The 20108-nt window shown below is 45.2% G+C and overlaps 1 long non-coding RNA gene across 1 annotated transcript; it reads right to left on the reverse strand.

Annotated features, from left to right (window-relative positions):
• Positions 1 to 1775: 1775 nt before the first annotated feature.
• Positions 1776 to 18597, reverse strand: LOC136006863 (uncharacterized). Its single transcript, XR_010609299.1, has 3 exons — positions 18432 to 18597; positions 11389 to 11452; positions 1776 to 9597 (listed from the first exon to the last, which is right to left on the reverse strand). It is a non-coding gene; the product is annotated as an uncharacterized LOC136006863 (long non-coding RNA).
• Positions 18598 to 20108: the final 1511 nt, after the last annotated feature.

Raw genomic sequence — 20108 nt, forward strand, 5'->3', positions numbered from 1 at the left:
CCAGGCTTAACTCTGGTGAAGGTTAACCCTAACCCTAACCCTAAAACCTAACCCTAATCCTAACCCTAAACCTGATCCTAACTGTAACCATAACCCTAACCCAAAGACTCAACCTGGTGTTAACTCCACCCCTAGGGTTAACTCCGGTTACAGTTAACCCTAACCCTAACCCTAACCCTAACCCTAACACATAAACCTAAACCTAACCCTATCCCTAAACCTAACACCTAACCCTAAACCTAACCCTGTACCTAACCCTGACCCTGACCCTGACCCTAACCCTAAACCTAACCCTAATTCTAAACCTAACCCTAACCGTGATCCTAAGCCGTATAATATTCCTGGACCACGACCTGCCGTATCCAACACTTGTGGGTCTCGGCATTGGCCCAAGCCACGTCCATGATTCTGACCATCATGAAGCAATCCGTGGTGAAGCTGGGAGGGAGTGGAAGAGCAGGGATTGGAGCCATAGGACAAGGGCTGATGGGTTCCGAGAGGGAATTGCAGGCTGGAGATAAGGAAGGGATTCCCTAAGAGGGTGCTGGGGCACTGGGATGGCATGGATGGAGAAGGTTTGGATGCTCCATCCCTGGCAGTGCTGCAGGCCAGCTTGGAGCAAGCTGCTCTACGGAAGGCATCCCTACCCATGGCAAGGGGTTGGAAGTGGATGATCTCAAGCTCCTTTCCAAGCCACCCCACTCCATGATCCATAACCATTGCATTGCATTCCATTCCATCCCATTCCATTTTAATCTCTTCTAATCCATTCTATGGAGAAGAGGGATGGGAAGGAGCCACATTGCGGCTGCTTCCCAAAGGAAAGCAGCGTGCCTTAGGCTCAAGGGCGGTCAAGCTGGAAGCAGCCTTCTCCTGAGCGCTCTTCCCAGTGCATCCAGGATGGGGAAGGGGACGGGATGGGAGCTGCTCCTGGCCTATTCCCTATGGCTGCAATCCCTTCTCCCCCTTACTTTTGCGTGACGAAGCAGTGAGCGGCTGTGAGGACCCATTGAGGGGTGATCATAGAATCACAGAATCATAGAATAGTTAGGGTTGGAAAGGACCTTAAGATCATCTAGTTCCAACCCCCCTGCCATGGACAGGGACACCTCTCACTAAACCATCCCACGCAAGGCTTCATCCAACCTGGCCTTGAACACCGCAAGGGATGGAGCACTCACAACCTCCCTGGGCAACCGATTCCAGTGTCTCACCACCCTAACAGGAAAGAATTTCCTCCTTATATCCAATTTAAACTTCCCCTGTTTAAGTTTTAACCCATAACCCCTTGTCCTGTCACTACAGTCCCTGACAAAGAGTCCCTCCCCAGCATCCCTATAGGCCCCCTTCAGATACTGGAAGGCTGCTATGAGGTCTCCACGCAGCCTTCTCTTCTCCAGGCTGAAAAGCCCCAACTTCCTCAGCCTGTCTTCATACGGGATGAGGGACCCCCCGCAGATGTGCGAGAATGCGGTGGCTGTGGGGAACTGGATGCTGAGCATCCGTGGCCAGGCGCCCTGGTGCGCATCCGTGCCTCCGACGATGCGCGACATCCCATAAGAATCAGCCATGGGACGGGTACCGCAGGTCCCTCTTGAAGCAGAAGCCCAACACTTGATGGTTGGGGATGAAGGGTGAGCATTGTCCCGCCCCATTGGGTGCTGCAGGGAAAAGGGACCCTACGCAGTGGCCCAGAGTTGAGCTCATTTAGGGTGATTTAGGGTTGGTGTTTGGGTGTTCGGTTTCCTGTGTTGTAAAAGTAAAGCATTTACTAGTCATGTTTAACTTTTTTATTAGTATTATTTATTGCAATAAGAGGTTATTTCTGTGTTGGCTAGCAAGATAGAATAAAATGGATATATTTTTCTCATGTAAGATGACCTGTAAGTTTACCTCTTTGAATTTATGACCCATGGCTCATTGAAATGACATAGCTGTGAGCTCTTCCAGAGGACATTGTGTTTTCTTATGATCACTTTGCATTGTTCATTACTGCTAATAGCCTGTTTACTGAACAAGGTCTCTTCTTCCTAACTGTTATTTATTGTAGCCCTTTACAATGCCTCCATAGCTAATTTGTCAAATTTATGGTTATGTTATCAGAGACTGGGAATAAGAAATTGACACACATATGATATTACAAAGATTCAATTTATCTACTTCAAAATAGCCTGGTCACAGGAATCTAAAAAGCAATTGTCAAATACAGATCCTGAATTCAGAAGTCTGTAACTCAGGTTAATATTCTTACAATACTACATTTATCAGTCATCTGTCTAGCCTAAACCAAAATATTTATGCCTGTCACCATATTTCTTTTCTCTGAGTATTTCAGTTTTATTCATCCTTCACTTCTACTTTTCTTACTAGGAGTTCAAGCCCAATAAATGAGTTGGTCCTGAAATTAGTAATGTCTTCAAAATAATTAGTAGAATAGCCTTGACATTAGATAAAAGTTCAGAAATGCGTGCAATGCGAGAGGAAGTTACTTCTGAAAATTAGGTAAATTCATATCTGGAATTTTAACAAACAGGATGAATCTTGAAATTCTCATTGAATCCCTGTTAATAATTGTATTTTCCATGTATACAAACAAAAATATTCATATCATTTAATATTTGGCATAGTAATGAGAACACACCAATGAAACTTGTAGTGGCTCCAAGACTCATGATATACCACATCATCAGAATGTAATCCAACATATTGCCCAGCAAGCAGTGGCAACAACATCCAGTTGCGGCATACTGTAAAATCACCAAGGGAATTTGCTACCATTATTTGGAATATTATTTACTTAGATTTGTTGCACAATATTTTTGTGCTGGAAAAACTCTGAGGAAGCATCTAATGATGAAGCGTGCACATGGAAGTCTGAAAGCAAAATTAGTTAAAACCCACGTTTTTTTGACATGATAACTCTTACCTGCATGATTATTGCCAACAGCACTGCACATAATACCTGGTAAACCTATAGTTAGGGATCTCGTGATAGGCTACTTGACATGTTGCTGACTAGACACGTGGCTCAGGCAACCTCAGTCACACAACTAAATGTTGGTTATTGTCAGGACAAACTTTTACTCATTCCTCATCTGAAAACCTGACTGCCAGAAAATACCATATCCTCCTCCATCCATTATTATCTTTTATGTAGACATTTCTCTGTCTCAATGTGTGTAAGTGCAAATTCCAAAGTTATAATTTCTAAAAGTTGTAATTTTGCTACAAAAATAAAAGCAATAAGCAAATCCGAGACTTTCAACAAATGCTCGTACTAATGCCAGTGGAAGTGGCACTGAATAGCTAACATCCATCCAGTACTCATATTTCTGTAAAAATCTGGTACATACTGCTAACAATCCTAAACAAAGAGATGAGCATTATTAATTCATGGGGAAGTGAGAACCTGCACTGTTACTAGGAATAAAGAATGTTATATAATATTATGGTCCATGAATTTGGTAAATAACAAAACCATTTAACATGTTCTGCTACAAAGGGCATTCAGCAAGACTATCTAGCTATCAGACTCTGAATTATAGTTGGTTAATCATTTGCAAGTAAGTAGCCTTAAAATATGTGCAAGCACACTACTTTATGAATGACATGCCCCATCTGGTTAAGCAAATGAAGAAGCCTTCCCCAGGAAGACTGCTAGCTGCGTTCGAACTGCAGATCAAGCTGCAGCAGGGCTGGTTTAGTATGCTGTAAAAGTTCCTGGCTCTGTGTTAGATAAAATCCCCTTTTTCCCAGCACTATTAGAATCCATATCTACACATCCTCTAACACCATGCAACAGAAGGAATGAGATGAAGAGCCAGCTGCCTAAACCAACCTGCCCCTGTTTAACCTCCTGCTTTCTGAATACTTCAGTGTCTCAAGATTGGTTCCCTAGCTAACCTTTTATTTCCCTGAGCTGGCCCTTCCATATGAAAATCAACACTTACACTGGGAAAGTACAGTGAAAAAAAGAAAAAAAAAAAAAAAAGGAACATTCACTTCACCTTGGGTTCTTCTTGTTAAGGTACAATGCAATTGCATGCCCAAGTTTCAGTATACAAACGCTTTCAAACATATGGTATCTAAATCTCTTTATAAGCCTATTGAACACTAGCCCTGCTTAACTTCACCTAGAAATACAAGGTAAAAATGTTGTGCTGCACATGCCAATTAAGATCAATTTACATTTGCCTAAAACACAGCATTATTAATTTCTTCTTACTGAGATATAGTGAGCCAGATGACTTAAACAGAGAAAAGAAAAAAAAAAAAAAAAAAGCCAAACCAACCAAACCAAAACACAACAGCTCTGGCAGGCAGGTGTGAACATGAGCAGCCAAGAAAAACAAAGGAACACCACAAGGAGTTATCTTTTCTTGTAGCTGCCCTTGCTAGCACCTGCTAAGTGGTGCTACCGAGATCAAAGCATTTCCCCACCCCTGAGGCTGAACCCTGCCAGTCAGAACAGAACCGTGCTTCTGTTCACTCACTAATTTAGACAAGAGGATTTTCCTATGCCTTTTGCTGTTGTAAAAGATGCAAATGAATTTTTTAAGGAAAGAAAAAAGCCCAGAACTACCACATGAGACTTTTCTGATAAAGATTTAAATTCCCATATCCTGACATTGATAAGTAAATTATGAACTCAGTTTCCTGGGCGCGTGGATGAGTGTGTGCATATTTGTGAATAAAGAGTTAAAAGTTTCTCTTTAGCAGAAAAACTGTATTTTTTAATGTCTCTACACATCTGGTTTTCCTCTGGGGAAGAAGAACCTAAACAAATGAGTCTGTTTCTGTTGCTACTGAGCATGAAAATCAATAGGTTTCCTTAGTTATGAGAAGAAACAGGCCCTCGTTAAACATTACTGTGTGACTTTCTCGAGCAAAAAAGAATATAAAATGCATTTTTATGCATTAATTATTAAGAAAAAAACCCTGTTTTTTCTCCTTTTGCAATTACGCAATAAACACAACAGCCATTCACTCCATTTCATATCACACTGTGCAGAAATTAGCCATCTGAGTGAAGTTTTGAAGGCTCTGAAACTTGTTACACTGCAATAATACTACAAAAGCTGTAAAAGCTGGAGTACATTATACTGAAATCTTCAGTGAAACATGTCTTTTTCTTCCTCACCCTCTCCAAGCACTCATTTGCTTTCCCACTCATCTTTCTTTTTTTTCTAACTCTGACTTAATACTGAGCTGTTTCAAAGTGTCTCTTGGGGTATACTAACAAAAACAAATATGCAATTTGTGATCCCATTTAAAAAATGTCATCTTAAAAATGAATTTATGGACTCTGTAGCTTACCAAAGTTAATCAAATAAAATAACGGTCAAGTCAAGCCCTGACCAAAAAAATGTGGTTTTCTATGCCTGCCTAAGAGGTATGATAGTAGACTCATGGCGAGCAGGACCACAGTAAAATCAGATGACTGCTGTAATTCTCTTAGCTTCATCTGTTTAGTAAACCACAATAAAAACCTATGTTGGAAAGAAATCTTCAGCCTAATGTAATTCTATTTTCTTCTTCATAGTCAGATTTTCCACTGGGATGTTTTTTATGTTCGTAGTAGATGCTTGCTGGTTTTAGTCTTTCTGGTCTTCCATCCTTCATCATTTAATGAGGACTTCTGAGTAGATTACGTGAGCAAGAATAAGCTTAGAGAGGAATTAGTAAACTCCAAACCAAAAAAGTCATACCAATTTTTGAACTTTTCTGCTCTTTCACAGGTGCTAAAGGAGAAGATTGCTTTGGTTCCTGAGACAAAATGAAGGAATTTATCTTTATACAAACTGAATTCCAGTTTTGGACCAATCTGGTTTTCCTTTGGGATGCAGTTCAAAACTAAAACATAATATTTTAAGGGTCTTTTTGTATATAATACATGTAAGCTGGTTTCCTAAGCTCCCAATGTAGTCAGTGATCATTAGCCATTTCAGGTCATTCGCAAATGAGTTTACCAGGCACTAAGAGTGGGAATTGGCTGCTTCAGAATTGTCTAGTAACATCTGAAGCATGCAAGCACATCAGAGATAAGTGTCTGGGAGCAGAAGGTGTGATCTGTCACAGACCTGAACCCTAAGGAAAAGCAGTTGGAGGCTGCTGGTTTCCCCTCCATGTAACATTTAAAATGGCACTAAATATCTACATTTTGGCACAATAACTCCATCCTCAGTGCCTCATTTAAGGTGGATTGGAGTATTCTGCAAGCTTCATTGGCAGTACAGGCCAGAAATTAAATTCAAGTGTCTTTACACAAACATTTATTGCTACTTTAGACAGACTTGCTTGGCTTGCAACCGTTGCTTTAGAAGAGCATTGGTCTTCGCTAGGTCCTCTGTCATATTTGTTTACCACATGAGGAAGTCTTGGATAATTTAGAGCCTTTTATTTGATTGCATTTTGCAACCTGCTGCAATCTCTTTACACCAGGAAATAAAGGAAAGCCACCTAAAAAACTACATTAGTAGAAAGTATTTGAGAAGGGCTGTTTACTGCTGACTAAATCTGGAACAGCGAGGCTTGGGAAACACTTGTGAGATGACTGAAGTGATGGTGATGCTGAATATAAATTTTCTGTAGAGGGCTTGGGCAAATGAATGAAATATTCTCAAAAAGGGACAACAAGGTAATTTTTGGGGCTGTTTCTGCTCATATTGAAAACACAGACCTCCACAAGAAACACAACAGTGTTGATGGATGGGGTGGAGGAAAAGGTATATTTGGAATCAAATCTGTATGACCATTGCTGAGGAAATGAGCAAATAGCAATACATGATTGAGAAAGATAGAAACTCAAGCTCCAGACACTACTTGCAGGAGAAAAAAAACTCCTAAGGAGTTTCAAGTTACAGTGTTTGCAGCAGTTATGTGCTGTGTGCACTGCGGCAGTGAAATGGGTATCTTGGGTTATGCATATGGCTTTATATAGATCTGTATGTCTCACTCATTAACTGAAGAGAGAAAAAGAAAAAGGCACCTAAAAATCCTCGACAGCCTTCTCTACTTATTAATTTTTTATCCCTGCAAACCTGGAGTACCCAAAGTGTGATGTAGTTAAAAGATGGGAGAGGTGAGATAGACATCAGCACCTGTTCTGTGGGTTGATGCCACCTGGTCCACATAATCATCCTTCTGTGGTGAGTTAACAAAAGCATATGTGCTGTGACTGTGCCAAGGAACCTCCCAGACCAAAGGAAGCATGGGAACACGTGTCTAGAGTAGCAATAATCAAATACAGCAGCCAAGTGAGCGTCCAGCTAAGCAGGGGTGATTTAAACAGGGCTGTGCTGTATCTGCAGTAGTTGTCCAAGATCTTATTCAGAGTCTGCATAGAGAATTGTTTAATTTGACTGATTTCCCCTTTATTACAGTATAATTTTCTTTGCTGTGTGAAACTTTCATGTTTCTTTACAGCTAAAACCCATCTGATCTGAAGTGAGTTATATTTTCCTGAGGAAATAGGATGGATTTCTTGTCACTGTGGAGTCTACCAGTAACATACTATTTTTATGAATAGTGTATAACTATCTGTTAGCTTGAAGAGTGTGCAGTAGTTTTTTTATACAGAATATTACAGTTTAAATTGTTCTGAAGCCTGACTTGCCTTTGCAGAAATCAGGCAATTACTGTAATTCTGCTACTGAATATTAGTAGACAGTATAGAAAAAAAACTGCTGCTGACTTTGCTGAAAAAACTGGGAGAAGCAACCAGTTTGGGGCTGGGGGGTGTGGGGGGGCTGTGAGGGGTGGGGTGTCAGGGTTCCTCTGAAGATGATAAAATGACAATCTGTGAACTTCTGCAGGGAATTTTCAGTGATGATTACAATGAGATAAATTCAGACATAGCCTAGGTGTGTAGCTGTTTCTCTACCTGCTCTCCTGAAAGGATGCAATCAGGATTTAGTGTTTCTGAAGACACTTACAAATACAGCCTGAAACTCAGGTGAGATAATAACCTGTATATTCAACTTCTGGGTGGGGTTTTGTTGGTGGTTTTTTTGTTTTAAACAAAATGACTTGTTTTAATAGATTGTTCTCTTTCACAGACTAATTGACAGTGCTGAAAGGGCAGCTTTAAGACTTGACCAAAGAGTCTGGTTCACACTAAAGTAGAGGCATAGCTTATAAACTGGTACCATGCAAATGGGTGGCGAATACAGAGCATGAGGGTGAACTGAAGAGCTTCATTCAAGAGAACTGTGGGGACAAAACCTGTCATCTGAAAGGGTTCCCACAGCATCTCTCTGCTATCCCAATGAATGAGATAGGCTAGTGAAAGACACAGACCAAAGAGCGAACTGAGATCAAATAAGAGGTGCTTGCAAATGATAAGTCTGTGTGCTGCTGATACCTTGAAATCAAGTGATGATAGCCTTTTAAGTCATGTAAGGAAAAAAAACACTTGCATTATGAAGAGGTGGCTGCTAATGCCATGAGGCCTGGAACAGGCACTGGCACAGTGATACTGGGATGCCCTACCCATCTATCTGCGTGTACCCTTAATGGAGAGGGACACCACCTACCCTGTGCTCATCCCAGACCCATGGACTGCAGTCATTAGTTCAGTCCTTGCTTCAGGGTCAGATGAGAGGGTTTTGTTCCTTATCCTGCTCCAGCTGCTCTGAGCAAAAACAGAGCTTCTGGTAGGCACCCCCGTACACTGTCCTCACAGCATTTCCATACCTTAGCATTCTTTTCCCCTTTCTTAGCCTTCCTTTTTTCCACCATCTTTGTATCAACCTTTCTCCTCCCAATTTCCCCCCATGTAAACAACTCAAACCATAACTTTTTTTCTCACCTGCTCCTAGTTTTGCTTCATCCATTCCCAAATATGATTTCTGATCCTGTTACCTAAGCAATTTTGCCATTATATGGTATTACTGATGGTTACCTGGGTGTTGTTTGCCTTACAATATTCTACTCCCTCAAAGGTTCACAATACTCCCCTCCAATTATCTGTGGAGTCTGATGTTTTCTCAAACACCTCCCGCTTAACCACCTGTGAGATTCAGCCACCCCTCACAACTATAACTTTTGCTGGCTTCCCATGCAGCTACTTGTTATGTTCAGAAGTTTCTGGTGTCTTGTTCAGCAGATTTCCACCTCCTGCTCAACCACTTACCCTGAGCCAGGGCCTCCTCAGCAGCCATAACAATATGCCCACAGCAACTGATGTGAGCTGTTCTGGTCTAGTCCATTTCCCACTGCTTGAAGAAGGCTCACAGTTCGGATGAACTGTGATGGTGGCTGGCTGAAATCCTGAAGAACTTTTCTTCCATTCAGCTCTCAGGTTAAGCATGTATCCTTGCAAGTTGGCTGATAATGGGAAAGCCATCTCATCGCCTCCTTAGTTTACAGAAGTAATTGTAAGACATATTTTGATATCAGTGATCTCGTTAGTCGTTGACTTGTCTGGTGGTTGGTTGTGATGGGTTTGTAACCTTCAGTTCTCTGGAGAGATGGACCATTTGTTTCCTTGTGGTTGAGGTTTTGAATTTCTTCTATTCTCTGCAGGCATACATAGACCGCAATGTCTTCCACATATTTATGATGAGCCTTTGTAACATCACAAACCATCCTATCTGGCTGCACAGCAAACAAAACAACATGCACTTGTGAAATACACTTGGTTTAGTTCTATCCCTAATTTACAGCAATAACTAAAAAAGGCAAAACACATGTATTTATGACTGATATCATAGCAGTTACCAGAAGAGGGTATATTTTTCTGAATTTATAAATCCCCAAACACTGCCCACTCATTGCTTCTGCTTGCACAGTCCTCCTGTGAATTATAGTTAAACAACACTTCTCACTCAGGCTGATATCCATGGTGAATGCCTTTCAGTAACACATTCTTGAAACAAACTTTTCCTTAACAATCTAGAAAACAGAGGTAGCCAAGTGAACAGTACATTCTGATTAACAGTGAGAAAAAGCCAACACAGACAAATCAAACTTGTGACAAATGCTATGCTTAATTGTGAAAGAGATTCTCTCAGATCTTTGGTATGGCCTCCTACTGCTGTGCAGCAGGTAAATGGCATGGACATCCACTCTGATTTCCCTTTACTAATTTAGCTCTGTTTCTGATATATTGTCATCATTTTCTTTCTTCCTCAGTAGTTTTACATTTTAAGGAAGGACAGCTAAACAAGCATTGCTGCATCCCTTATTCTCAGGCTTTTCTATTTCTAGCTTTGCTCACTGCAGTCCTTTGTGCCTTAGATAAATATTCCAGCCTCTCTTGTGTCCTAGTTAGACATAATAAAAGCACCAAGTAAATATATCTTCAAATCTGGCACTAAGATGACTCATTCAAGAAGTGGTGTATCGCTAAGTCAAATCATGCAATCTGGTGTTGTGTTAAAGGGGCTCATGATAATCGTGTGAGGAAAAATCCACCATCTATGCTAAAATTGTCTAACCCAAAGACACATTTTTTACACACACACAAAAAAAGTGTCAGCTATCTGTCACATCTGCCTCTCAGTGCACTCCACAAATGACGAGACACGAAACTCCTTCCCTTTCATTGCTGGTAGAACACTCCACACCCAACCCTCCCAGAGGGCTCATCGCCTCTATGGCTTGACTTAATTCCCAGTTTTCTTTTTCCCAGATTTTCTTGATGTATTGACATACAGTTCCTTGTCGGCAGTCAGACAAATCTACACTTTGAAACTCTGCATCCTTCTTAGTCTTCCAAGTACATAGGAAAAGTGGCATAACAGAACTAGAGTGTTCCCCATGCTCACTGAACACAGGACAAGAATCACAGAATCATAGAATCACAGAATAGTTAGGGTTGGAAAGGACCTCAAGATCATCTAGTTCCAACCCCCCTGCCATGGACAGGGACACCTCTCACTAAACCATCCCACTCAAGGCTTCATCCAACCTGGCCTTGAACACCGCCAGGGATGGAGCACTCACAACCTCCCTGGGCAACCGATTCCAGTGTCTCACCACCCTAACAGGAAAGAATTTCCTCCTTGTATCCAATTTAAACTTCCCCTGTTTAAGTTTTAACCCATTACCCCTTGTCCTGTCACTACAGTCCCTGACTAAGAGACCCTCCCCAACATCCCTACAGGCCCCCTTCAGATACTGGAAGGCTGCTATGAGGTCTCCACGCAGCCTTCTCTTCTCCAGGCTGAACAGCCCCAACTTCCTCAGCCTATACGGGAGGTGCTCCAGTCCCCTGATCATCCTCATGGCCCTCCTCTGGACTTATTCCAGCAGTTCCATGTCCTTTTTATGTTGAGGACACCAACAGAAGAAGCAACAGTTTTATTTGCTTTGCAGAAAACGGTATTTAGAAGTCTGACAGGTTCATGGCAGAAGATTAAAATCAGACATCTAATTTCCATTTACCTTAATATAGTGGACTGAATGCTGTGGTAAGACAGAGGTTGATCACTTGTGGTATCACGCATCCCTGCATTAACAGACAGAGGAAGAGACAAACAATTCAGCATTTTAACAGCTTCACCTATTTGATTTTGTCTGCTGAGGCAAATCTACTACAGCCCTTAGTTTAACAATTAAGGTGAGATGTAGCAGTAAATACAGCCAAACTTTGGAATAATTTGCCAAAGATATTAGCAGAAAATATATCTTAAAACCTCTTTAAGAACCAGGTTAGGTGAATATTAGTCAGGAGTCTTTGATCCCATATATAAGACACGCAAGGGAAGACAGGGTTTGTCTTTCCAGTAAACTCACAGTCCCCGTTTCCCCTTCTATTTCCTGTGACCTTCTGAACAAATTATTTCATCTTGAAAAATTATCATATAACATCTGAGCTACCAAAGAGGTCTACAACAAGCAATGAACAGAAGAAACAAACCAATATGTCTCGAATGTTTAATTAAGGACTAAGACTCTTTCCCTAACTCTGGTATTGTTTCTTTAGACCAGCTTCAAGACATGAGGACCTCTGTTTTACCTTTTGAATGTAAGGGGTACCTTGAGGGTACTCCTCGATGAAGAAAGTCCAATATTAAGAGCTGAACATGAATATTCAATCCAGGTTTTCCATTCTTATACATTGTTCCTGACCAAAACAAAATAAAGGAGGACTTGTTTGAAAAATCCTGGCAGTCAAGTGAAGTTCCCGACAACTGGAAAAAGGGTAATATAACCCCCATTTTCAAGAATGGGAAAATGGATGACCCAGGGCATTACAGAGCAGTCAGTCTCCCCTCTGTGCCTGGCAAAATCTTGGAGCAGATTCTCCTGGAAAGCACACTAAGGCACATGAAAAACAACAGGGTGCTTGATGACAAGCCAGCATAGCTTCACTAAGCAAGAGTACTTACTCCACAGTAAGAGTACTCCCTCAGCCACAGCAAGATCGGCTTTGAGCATTTGCAAGTGAGCACAAAGATGAATACTGGAACCTTCAACTGAGTAATCTGTGAACAAGCAAACACCCCAACAGCAAGAAAACCTCATTAGAAGTAGCTGCTAGAGTCAACAGAAACACAAGCTCCATACCCACTCCAGTTAAGCACAAAAGCCTGAAGCAAAAAGCAGACAACGGTTGAAGCACGACAGCTGAGAGATGGGGATCTTGGCAGTCCATTACCCCTCAGGACTGCCAGAGGAAGTGTCCTGATCAAGAGCAAATCTCATGGCATGTATTTTCAGGAAGTGGCCCTGAAATGGGGAAGGCCCCGGAGAAGTTCTCTCGGAAGTGAGACTTTTATTCCTGGAACAGAAACCTTTGTGACTATGCCATAACCAGATGGAAGGAAGTCTCCATCCACACGTATCTCCCCACGTGGCAGAGTAACAGAAGGTCCCTCATGTTATGCTGAGGCAGCAGGTACTAGCTGCCAGCCAAAGGAAGGATACTGTTCAAGCAGACCTGCAGCCCAGCCTCCACAGGGCGAATCTTGCACTGTCTTTCCTTTGAAAAGTCAATGCGGAGGGATTTGGACATATATAACAGCATCTGAAAACCCAAATGCATGCAGGCACGTAATAAGGGAAGACCTCTGCTGCTATCCAGCCACCTCAGTGTGCGAGGGTACTGCACATCTGTGAAATACAAGTGGCTAAATGATCCTACCAACATCCCATTTTCCTGTAGTTCAACATCAGCCAGAATCCTCATGGATAAAACAATTCCCAGATCACAACTCTAAAAATACATCTGCAGGGCTCCAGAGGGCTTGAAGGTTGCTTCCCTGAGCTATAACATCCCTGCTGCGCTGGAGGGAAAGCTTTACAGCAGCTCATTAAGCACAGTTCTGCCAACGTTTGTTTGATTTGGGAAACTTCCTTCAATTCACCATAAAGATTGATTCCCAAAGGAAACAAAAGAAAACTAACAATGTGCCTGTCTCCAGCCAAAAGTCACCCCCTTAGAGTTGAAAATTGGGCCATACAGTCACACTTTCGCTCCTTTCTTCTGTGCTACAGTAACCAGAACTAAAATTCAGGTAAATGTGATTTAAGCAGCAAACCAAAGCCCCACTTGCCAAAATCACAGGCCAGAAAGTCTGAAGTAATTCGGGAGACACAGCCCAGTTCCATGCACACAACCACACCAGCTGCTTTGCCAGCAAAGCCTTGTGCTTCACACCTAGGCTTCTCCTGCATGTTTGTTCACAGCAGATGATACATAACACTTCCTTTAAAACCTACCAACCCATCCTTGTTTGGGCACTGCTGATGGGTCACTGGGACCAGCCCAACTGAGCTGGGTCAGACTGACCCCTACACAGGGAGCACAGATCCAGCCCCAGGCTGCCACCAGACACTGGCAAAGGCTCGGCCAGTGGCAAAGAGGAACATCATTTCCTTGTAATAATGCAGTGAAGCTTTTGCACAAGAAAATGTTTTTCATAATTACATTGAAAAAAACCCAGATGGTTTGGAACACATGTTAGTACTCCATGCAACACAGAAACAGTTCAATGCCGTGTTATAGCATCCACCTCCTTCTGTAGAGCTGAGAGAATGCTACTTCTATTCTCTTAGTGCCACTCTCTTCTGTTGAGAAAGCTTTTTGGAAAGATTGCATCTCATCTGCACATCCACAGCACCTACCAAAATGCAATTCCCATCTCATGCCAAGCCTCTGCAACCCAACAGCAAGAGAGGGATGTCAGAAGAGCACCTCTGACACACGAACAAGGACAGGGGAATACTGCGCCTGCTTTGGCAACGCAAGTATCAGCAAAGGAAGCAAAATTGTGGCTCACCTTGTAACAGGAAAGAAACAGCAGCTCCCACTGTCCAAAGCTGCTCTTCACACAGAGCAAGGGGACACTGGACAAGGTGAGGATGTGTTGGCACTTGAGAGCCACCTACAAACTGCACTGACCACTGCAAGCAAGAACCTGGAGAGCTGCTGCAGCTGCAGGCCCAGCCTGTGGGGCTTGTCCCACAGAACACGAGTGCAGCCAAACACAAGGTCCAGCCTGAGCTTACCTTTAAAGTAACTTTTCCTTTTTCCACCCTTATTTATCAGGGATTCCCAAGTCCTACCCAGATAAGGCAAGTCTCAAGAGCTCTTGTAATATTATTTATGAATTATAATCCTTTTCAATAGAAAAGATTTAGAGAAGAAAGATTTGAAGGAAAGGGTGAAGTGTCCCTGTGACAAATCCAGATTTTAATGCTAGAACTAGTTGCCAAGCAGTTAAAGGACATTTATCAAAGCTTGTTTTAAAATGTAGGCTCACACTGAATTCTGAGCCACAGCAGCAGAGGTCAAAGCCCAGCCCAGCCAAATGAGCTGCTGCAGATGAAAGCAGTGTTCCTATAGGAATCTTTCACACATTAAAAGTTCCAGGAAGTTTTTGGAGAGATCTAAACCTCTGTATCAGTTTTAGTTGATTTTAAATCTGATGGTTAAGTACCCCAGCCTCATGCAAGTAGCTTAAAATACAGCTAACAATTCTTGGAGACTCCAAGAAGTTTCTGCCTGCAACTCAAAGCTGCAGACAACCCTTTTTCTGTAAGCCTTATACCTTAAGCACCTTATATCTTAACACTCACTTCCTCATTTCAAATAGAACTTCACCAGAAGTTTCGTCATCCAGTGCCAGCAAGGTTTGATCTTCCACAGCCCTCACATGCTCACAAAGGGGGTGATGGACACTCCCAGTGCTGGTGAACAGTTTCCCATTCAATGCCTTTCCCATTCTCAGGCAAGAGAGCCAAAGGGGATCAGGAAACATCCCCCATGGCAAAAGCACACAAAAGGAAACAAACCTCTTGACCATATATTGTTTCCTGTAAACCCCATCTTATTCTTGCTCTCTCTCACACACAGACACACACACACACCCACCCCCACCCCTTTTTTATTTACATTGCAAATGTGACTCTCAGCATCACTAAACTTTTTGTTTGGGAAACCAAGAACATTAATCTCAAAACTGTGTCAAGAGAATATGCCCATTTGATTGCTCCCTAGCCCATCAACAGAAAATTAGGGTATTATCATCACTATTACTCATGCCTGCAGTTTAGAAATACAAAGGTTAATAAAGCCATTTCATTCCCTGGGAACAAGTCTAGATTGATCTGTCTTTCCAGTCCATTAGTCTCCCAGCTGTGGGAGATAATCCACCTGAAGAAATGGTATCCCTGTGATTAACAGCAGTCCTGCAGGCCACAGACACACCCATTAGATTTCATATTTGGTCTGATAAATACATTTCAGGGGAGTAACTTTGGAGTACAGGGAAAACGTGCCACAACTGTAGAAGTCCACTTAGTTACTAAATTCACTAAGAACCACCACTGCCTTCTCCTGGTGCATAAAAGCCATTTGGAGAATAGGTTCTAGGCCTAGAAATAAGCAGCTGGAAGATGGTAAATGCAGAGAAAGCCCAGACCTTCACCCACCTACTTCTGCATCATCCATCTCTGCCTGGCACCACAGCCTTGGGTCACCAGGCATCCAACAGAAGCAGCTTCAGACCTCCCCAGGCCTCCTTCAGGCCACAGTCCTATTACCCACTGGTGAACTTCCACCCCCAGCTATTCCCCCTCATGAAACCACAGGCATTATCTGCACTCACATCAAAGTCTGGGTCCAGCTCAGAACCCTGACCAGCATCATCTGCAACTATATCCCCTGCAGCAAGTTCCAAAAGTTGAATTAGTTGGCAAACAAAGGGCTGGCTTTTAGCAGCTCTGAAGCAGTCCCCACCACACAGTACGTGATTTGGTAAACCGAGGGTGGGATTTACTTTTGTATCAGCTACCATTTTATATATTTGAATGATTTCCTGTTGCCACCCAACCTCCTGCCAATTTTTGTGCTCAGTGTGCAAAAGGCACCAGCACCTTCAACTGTGCACCTACACCTTCAGAAGCTCTTTGAAACTCCACCTCTTTCCTAAGACAAAGTAGCTCCCTGAGAGTAGTTCCTAAGTAGAATAGCGATGACTGACAGGAAAAGAGCTTCTGGCATTCACCTTGAACTACTGAAGTCATCTGCCTGACCCAAATGACTGCAAGAACCCAGCATCTGTCTCAAGCCCTTTGATGATAACTTTGTGAAGTGCAGTGAAGCATAAGGAAAAAAGCAGTAGAGCAGAATTCAGCCTTGACTTCCATCAGGTCAGGCAACAGGAGATGGATGAAAAATTAAATTAAGATCACCTGCAGAGATATGAGGAAACATTTATTAGATAAAACTCCACAGCTTCACTCTGACAGCCCATAAAAAGCAGAACAACAAGGAATTCTGACCATCTGTGACTGTACATCTCTCTTATCCACAAGTGATTCTCACTAGAGGCACTACTTGTCCGCAGAAGAGATCAAAGCTGCACCCTAAGTTGCTGCAAATTAACCATACTGCACAGGCAGAACACCTGCTATTCCATCTCCTATATGCAGAGGAGTTAACAAACAACACTGACATCCACAAAATCTGTGCTCAAAACTGTTTAGGAACATTTCAAACCCAAGTAACTTTGTGTATGAAGAAGCACCTGATAGAACCCTGAAGTGCACCAGTTCTCTTTAAACTTGTTAGCTTGTGTGTGGGTAGTTCAGCTACAAAAACCCAAAGCATTGCCTATGCTGGGAGGTATTACTGCAAGACAACAGATGATGTCAGTGTAAAACAAGCATCAGACTCATTTTACATAGTTCAGCATTCTGCAAGAGGAAAAACGGCTCAAGGGACTAGGCAGCTCACATGGAAAAGAAAAGTTCTTGTTGCACAAACTCACAGCCACTAAAGTGAGGATGTGACTTAAACTGAGATTTAAACAACTAAACCTCCCTGCCTGGGAGCAGGAGAGGCTGATCATGATAAATTACTTTCGTAGATGCAGATCATCCTGCTCTTTCATGTGGGTGCTAGTGATGTAGATAGCAGTAGCCTGGAGAACATACAGAAGGACTACAGAGCCCTGGGAGAGGCGGTTAGGGGCTCTGGAGCTCAGATTGTCTTTTTGTCAGTTCTCCAGGATACAGGGGAGGACCCTAAAAAGGCTAGGAGGATTGGCCAGGTCAATAAATGGTTACAAGGGAGATGCCATTGTCAGGGGTTTGTGTATCTTGAACACGCGACCCAAGTTAGTAGGCCAGGTCTGCTGGGGGCTGGTGGAGTTCATCTGACAAAGAAGGGGAAGAGTAGTTAAAACTTAAATGGGGGAAGTTTAGATTGGACATTAGAAAGTTTATATTGCACATAAGGAAGTTTATATTGGACGTAACAGAATTCCTTTTGCACAGATCCAACACGTGCAGATCTCTCGAGCTACAAAGCTCCACGGCAAGGGACAAATCGCCTCCAAGTGCTTGCTGCTCAGCACAAGCCTTGCTCGTACACATGAGGGGCCGCACTGCTTACGAGAGCTTTGACGCGCTTTCGAGGCCAGCCCAAAACCTCGATTCAGGCCGCAGCCCTGACGGGAAGCCCTTCCCCAGCAGCACTGAACCTCCCAAGGAGCAGAGCTGGGAGCGCTGCGGCTCCCCCCGCGAACCCCTCGAGGGGCGCTCCGGGCACCGGCAGCACCCCGGGAACCCCGCTCCCCCCCCGCGCAACCCCTGCAGCTCCCCACGGAACACCCCCCCCTCCCCCGTGCCTCACCGCCGATGGAGCTGTGCCCCCGGCCCTCACCCCTCTGCCTGCCCCACACCTGCCCCTCCGCACGCACCACTGGCTCCTGCCCCGAGCTCGCCCAGCACAGGGCACCACGGCAGATCCTCACGCAGACCTCTCGTCCCCTCGCCCCGACACCACCTCACGGCTGCTACCCCACACCCGGCCCTTCCCCCCCAGAACACCCTCCCCGCTGCAGCTCCCTGCCACGCACCCCCGAGCTCCGGCACGGCCAAGCCCGGCTCCGCCACTCCCGCTCCCTCCCGGCCCCCGCCCGGCCCCCGCCCGGCCCCCCGCCTCCCTCCGCTCCGCTCCGCTCCGCGGCGCTCACCGCCGCACAGCTCCCGCCTCGGCCCGGGGGACGCCGTCTGCAGCCGCCGGCGGCCGCCGCGCGCTCTTTCCCTCCGGAGGAGAACGGGAGGCGGGGAACGCGTAGGGACGGACACACAGGAGCCAGCGCCAGGCGGAGTCAGCCAATGACAGCACAGCGCTGGGCGGCCCCGGCCAATGGAGAAATAGGGCGGGGCGGCCCCCACCAATGGGCAAACAGCGCGGGGCAGGTCGGGGTGCAGCCGCCCGCCCGTGGGGCAGCCGCGGCCGCGTCCCGTCCTGCCCGCCCGCATGGGGTCCGCCCCCCGCATGGGGCCGTGGGGCGGGGGAAGCGCTTCGGGGTCGCCGCTACCGCAGCAAAGCCCTGGGCAGGGGCAGGGGCAGGGGCAGGGGCAGGCGCAGGCGCAGGCGCAGGCGCAGGCGCAGGCGCAGGCGCAGTGCAGCGTGAGGGCCGGCCGGCGCTGCCAGGGCCGGGCGTGGCTCCGGTCTGTGGGGGGGATCCGGTGTGAAGACGTGGCTGTGGCGGGGGCAGCGCCGGGTGGGAGCGGTTGTGGAGCCGAGGAGCTGGCGAGGCCCGAGGCGCGGGGAGACGGTGGGAGGGGGGCCCGGAATGAGGGGGCCGGGCCCCGTCTCTGCTGCCGGCAAGAAACCGCGCTGGGAGGCAGCGCCCGGGGTGGAACGGGGAGCATCAAATTCTTCCTACTGGAACAGTTGCGCAGCCAGGGCTGGATGAATGGCTGTGCGTCTCTGCACTTGTTACAGTCTGGTGTTGTTAGTGGTGTTCTGCTGTTCTGTTCTTGTTAGGCTGTTGTTGATCTGTTGTTGTTACTCTTCTTCTACCGCATGTTGTCATATTGGGTTTTCTACTACCATTTTAGTATTGTTTTACTGTGAATGTGCAATCGTCCCTCGCTCACCTTCCCACTTTTTATGTCCCCACTTCAACTAAACAGTCTGTGTTCACATCTGCTTTCCCCATGTTGGTTCCTGGGCCAGAGCTCAGGGTGCTGCTTCCCAGCACCTACTGCTTGTGGGTACTTGCTACCGCTGTCCAAACACAGCTGTGTGGCTGAGCAACAGTTATTACTATTTTTATTATTATTACAATTTATTATTATTTCACTGGGTTTTCTCCACTTTGGCTCTGCTTCGAGAAATGTGTGGCAATTTAAGGGCAAGATTGCACAAGTGTGCTGGGAAGGACACTTCATTACCACGCTGTGGTTTCTAGTGAGTCTGTGTTTCCTGTGGAGAGCCTCCAGCCCAGCCCAGCCCAGGGGCAGGCAGCAGGAAGCCCTTGGGGATGCTCTGAAGGCACCTCTGAGATCCAACGCCAGCAAACAGCCAGGGCCAGGTCAGCTGCCCCATCACCAAGTGCTGCCTCTGCCTGCGGATGTTCCCCATGGTGCCGCAGCATCCAGTTTGCAGAGGGTCAAGGACAGAAAAGCGCAAGGCGCAAGTGGGATGGGGCAGCCACAGGCTGCACGTGCAAGAGCTCCTGCCCTTACGTCACCATTTCCTTTGAGACACCTGCAGCTCCCCTGGCATCTGCCCCCAAAAGGCACTCTTGAGCAGCCCCCGAGGACCTGAGGCAGCCCCAGTGCTACAGCTGTGCCCACTGCATGGGAGCACTGGGCATGGGAAAAGGTGAAACCACGGGGCTGGAGATGGAGCCCTG

The sequence above is a fragment of the Lathamus discolor genome, unplaced genomic scaffold (assembly GCF_037157495.1).
Source record: "Lathamus discolor isolate bLatDis1 unplaced genomic scaffold, bLatDis1.hap1 Scaffold_73, whole genome shotgun sequence".
In the NCBI taxonomy this organism is placed as follows: Eukaryota; Metazoa; Chordata; class Aves; order Psittaciformes; family Psittacidae; genus Lathamus; species Lathamus discolor.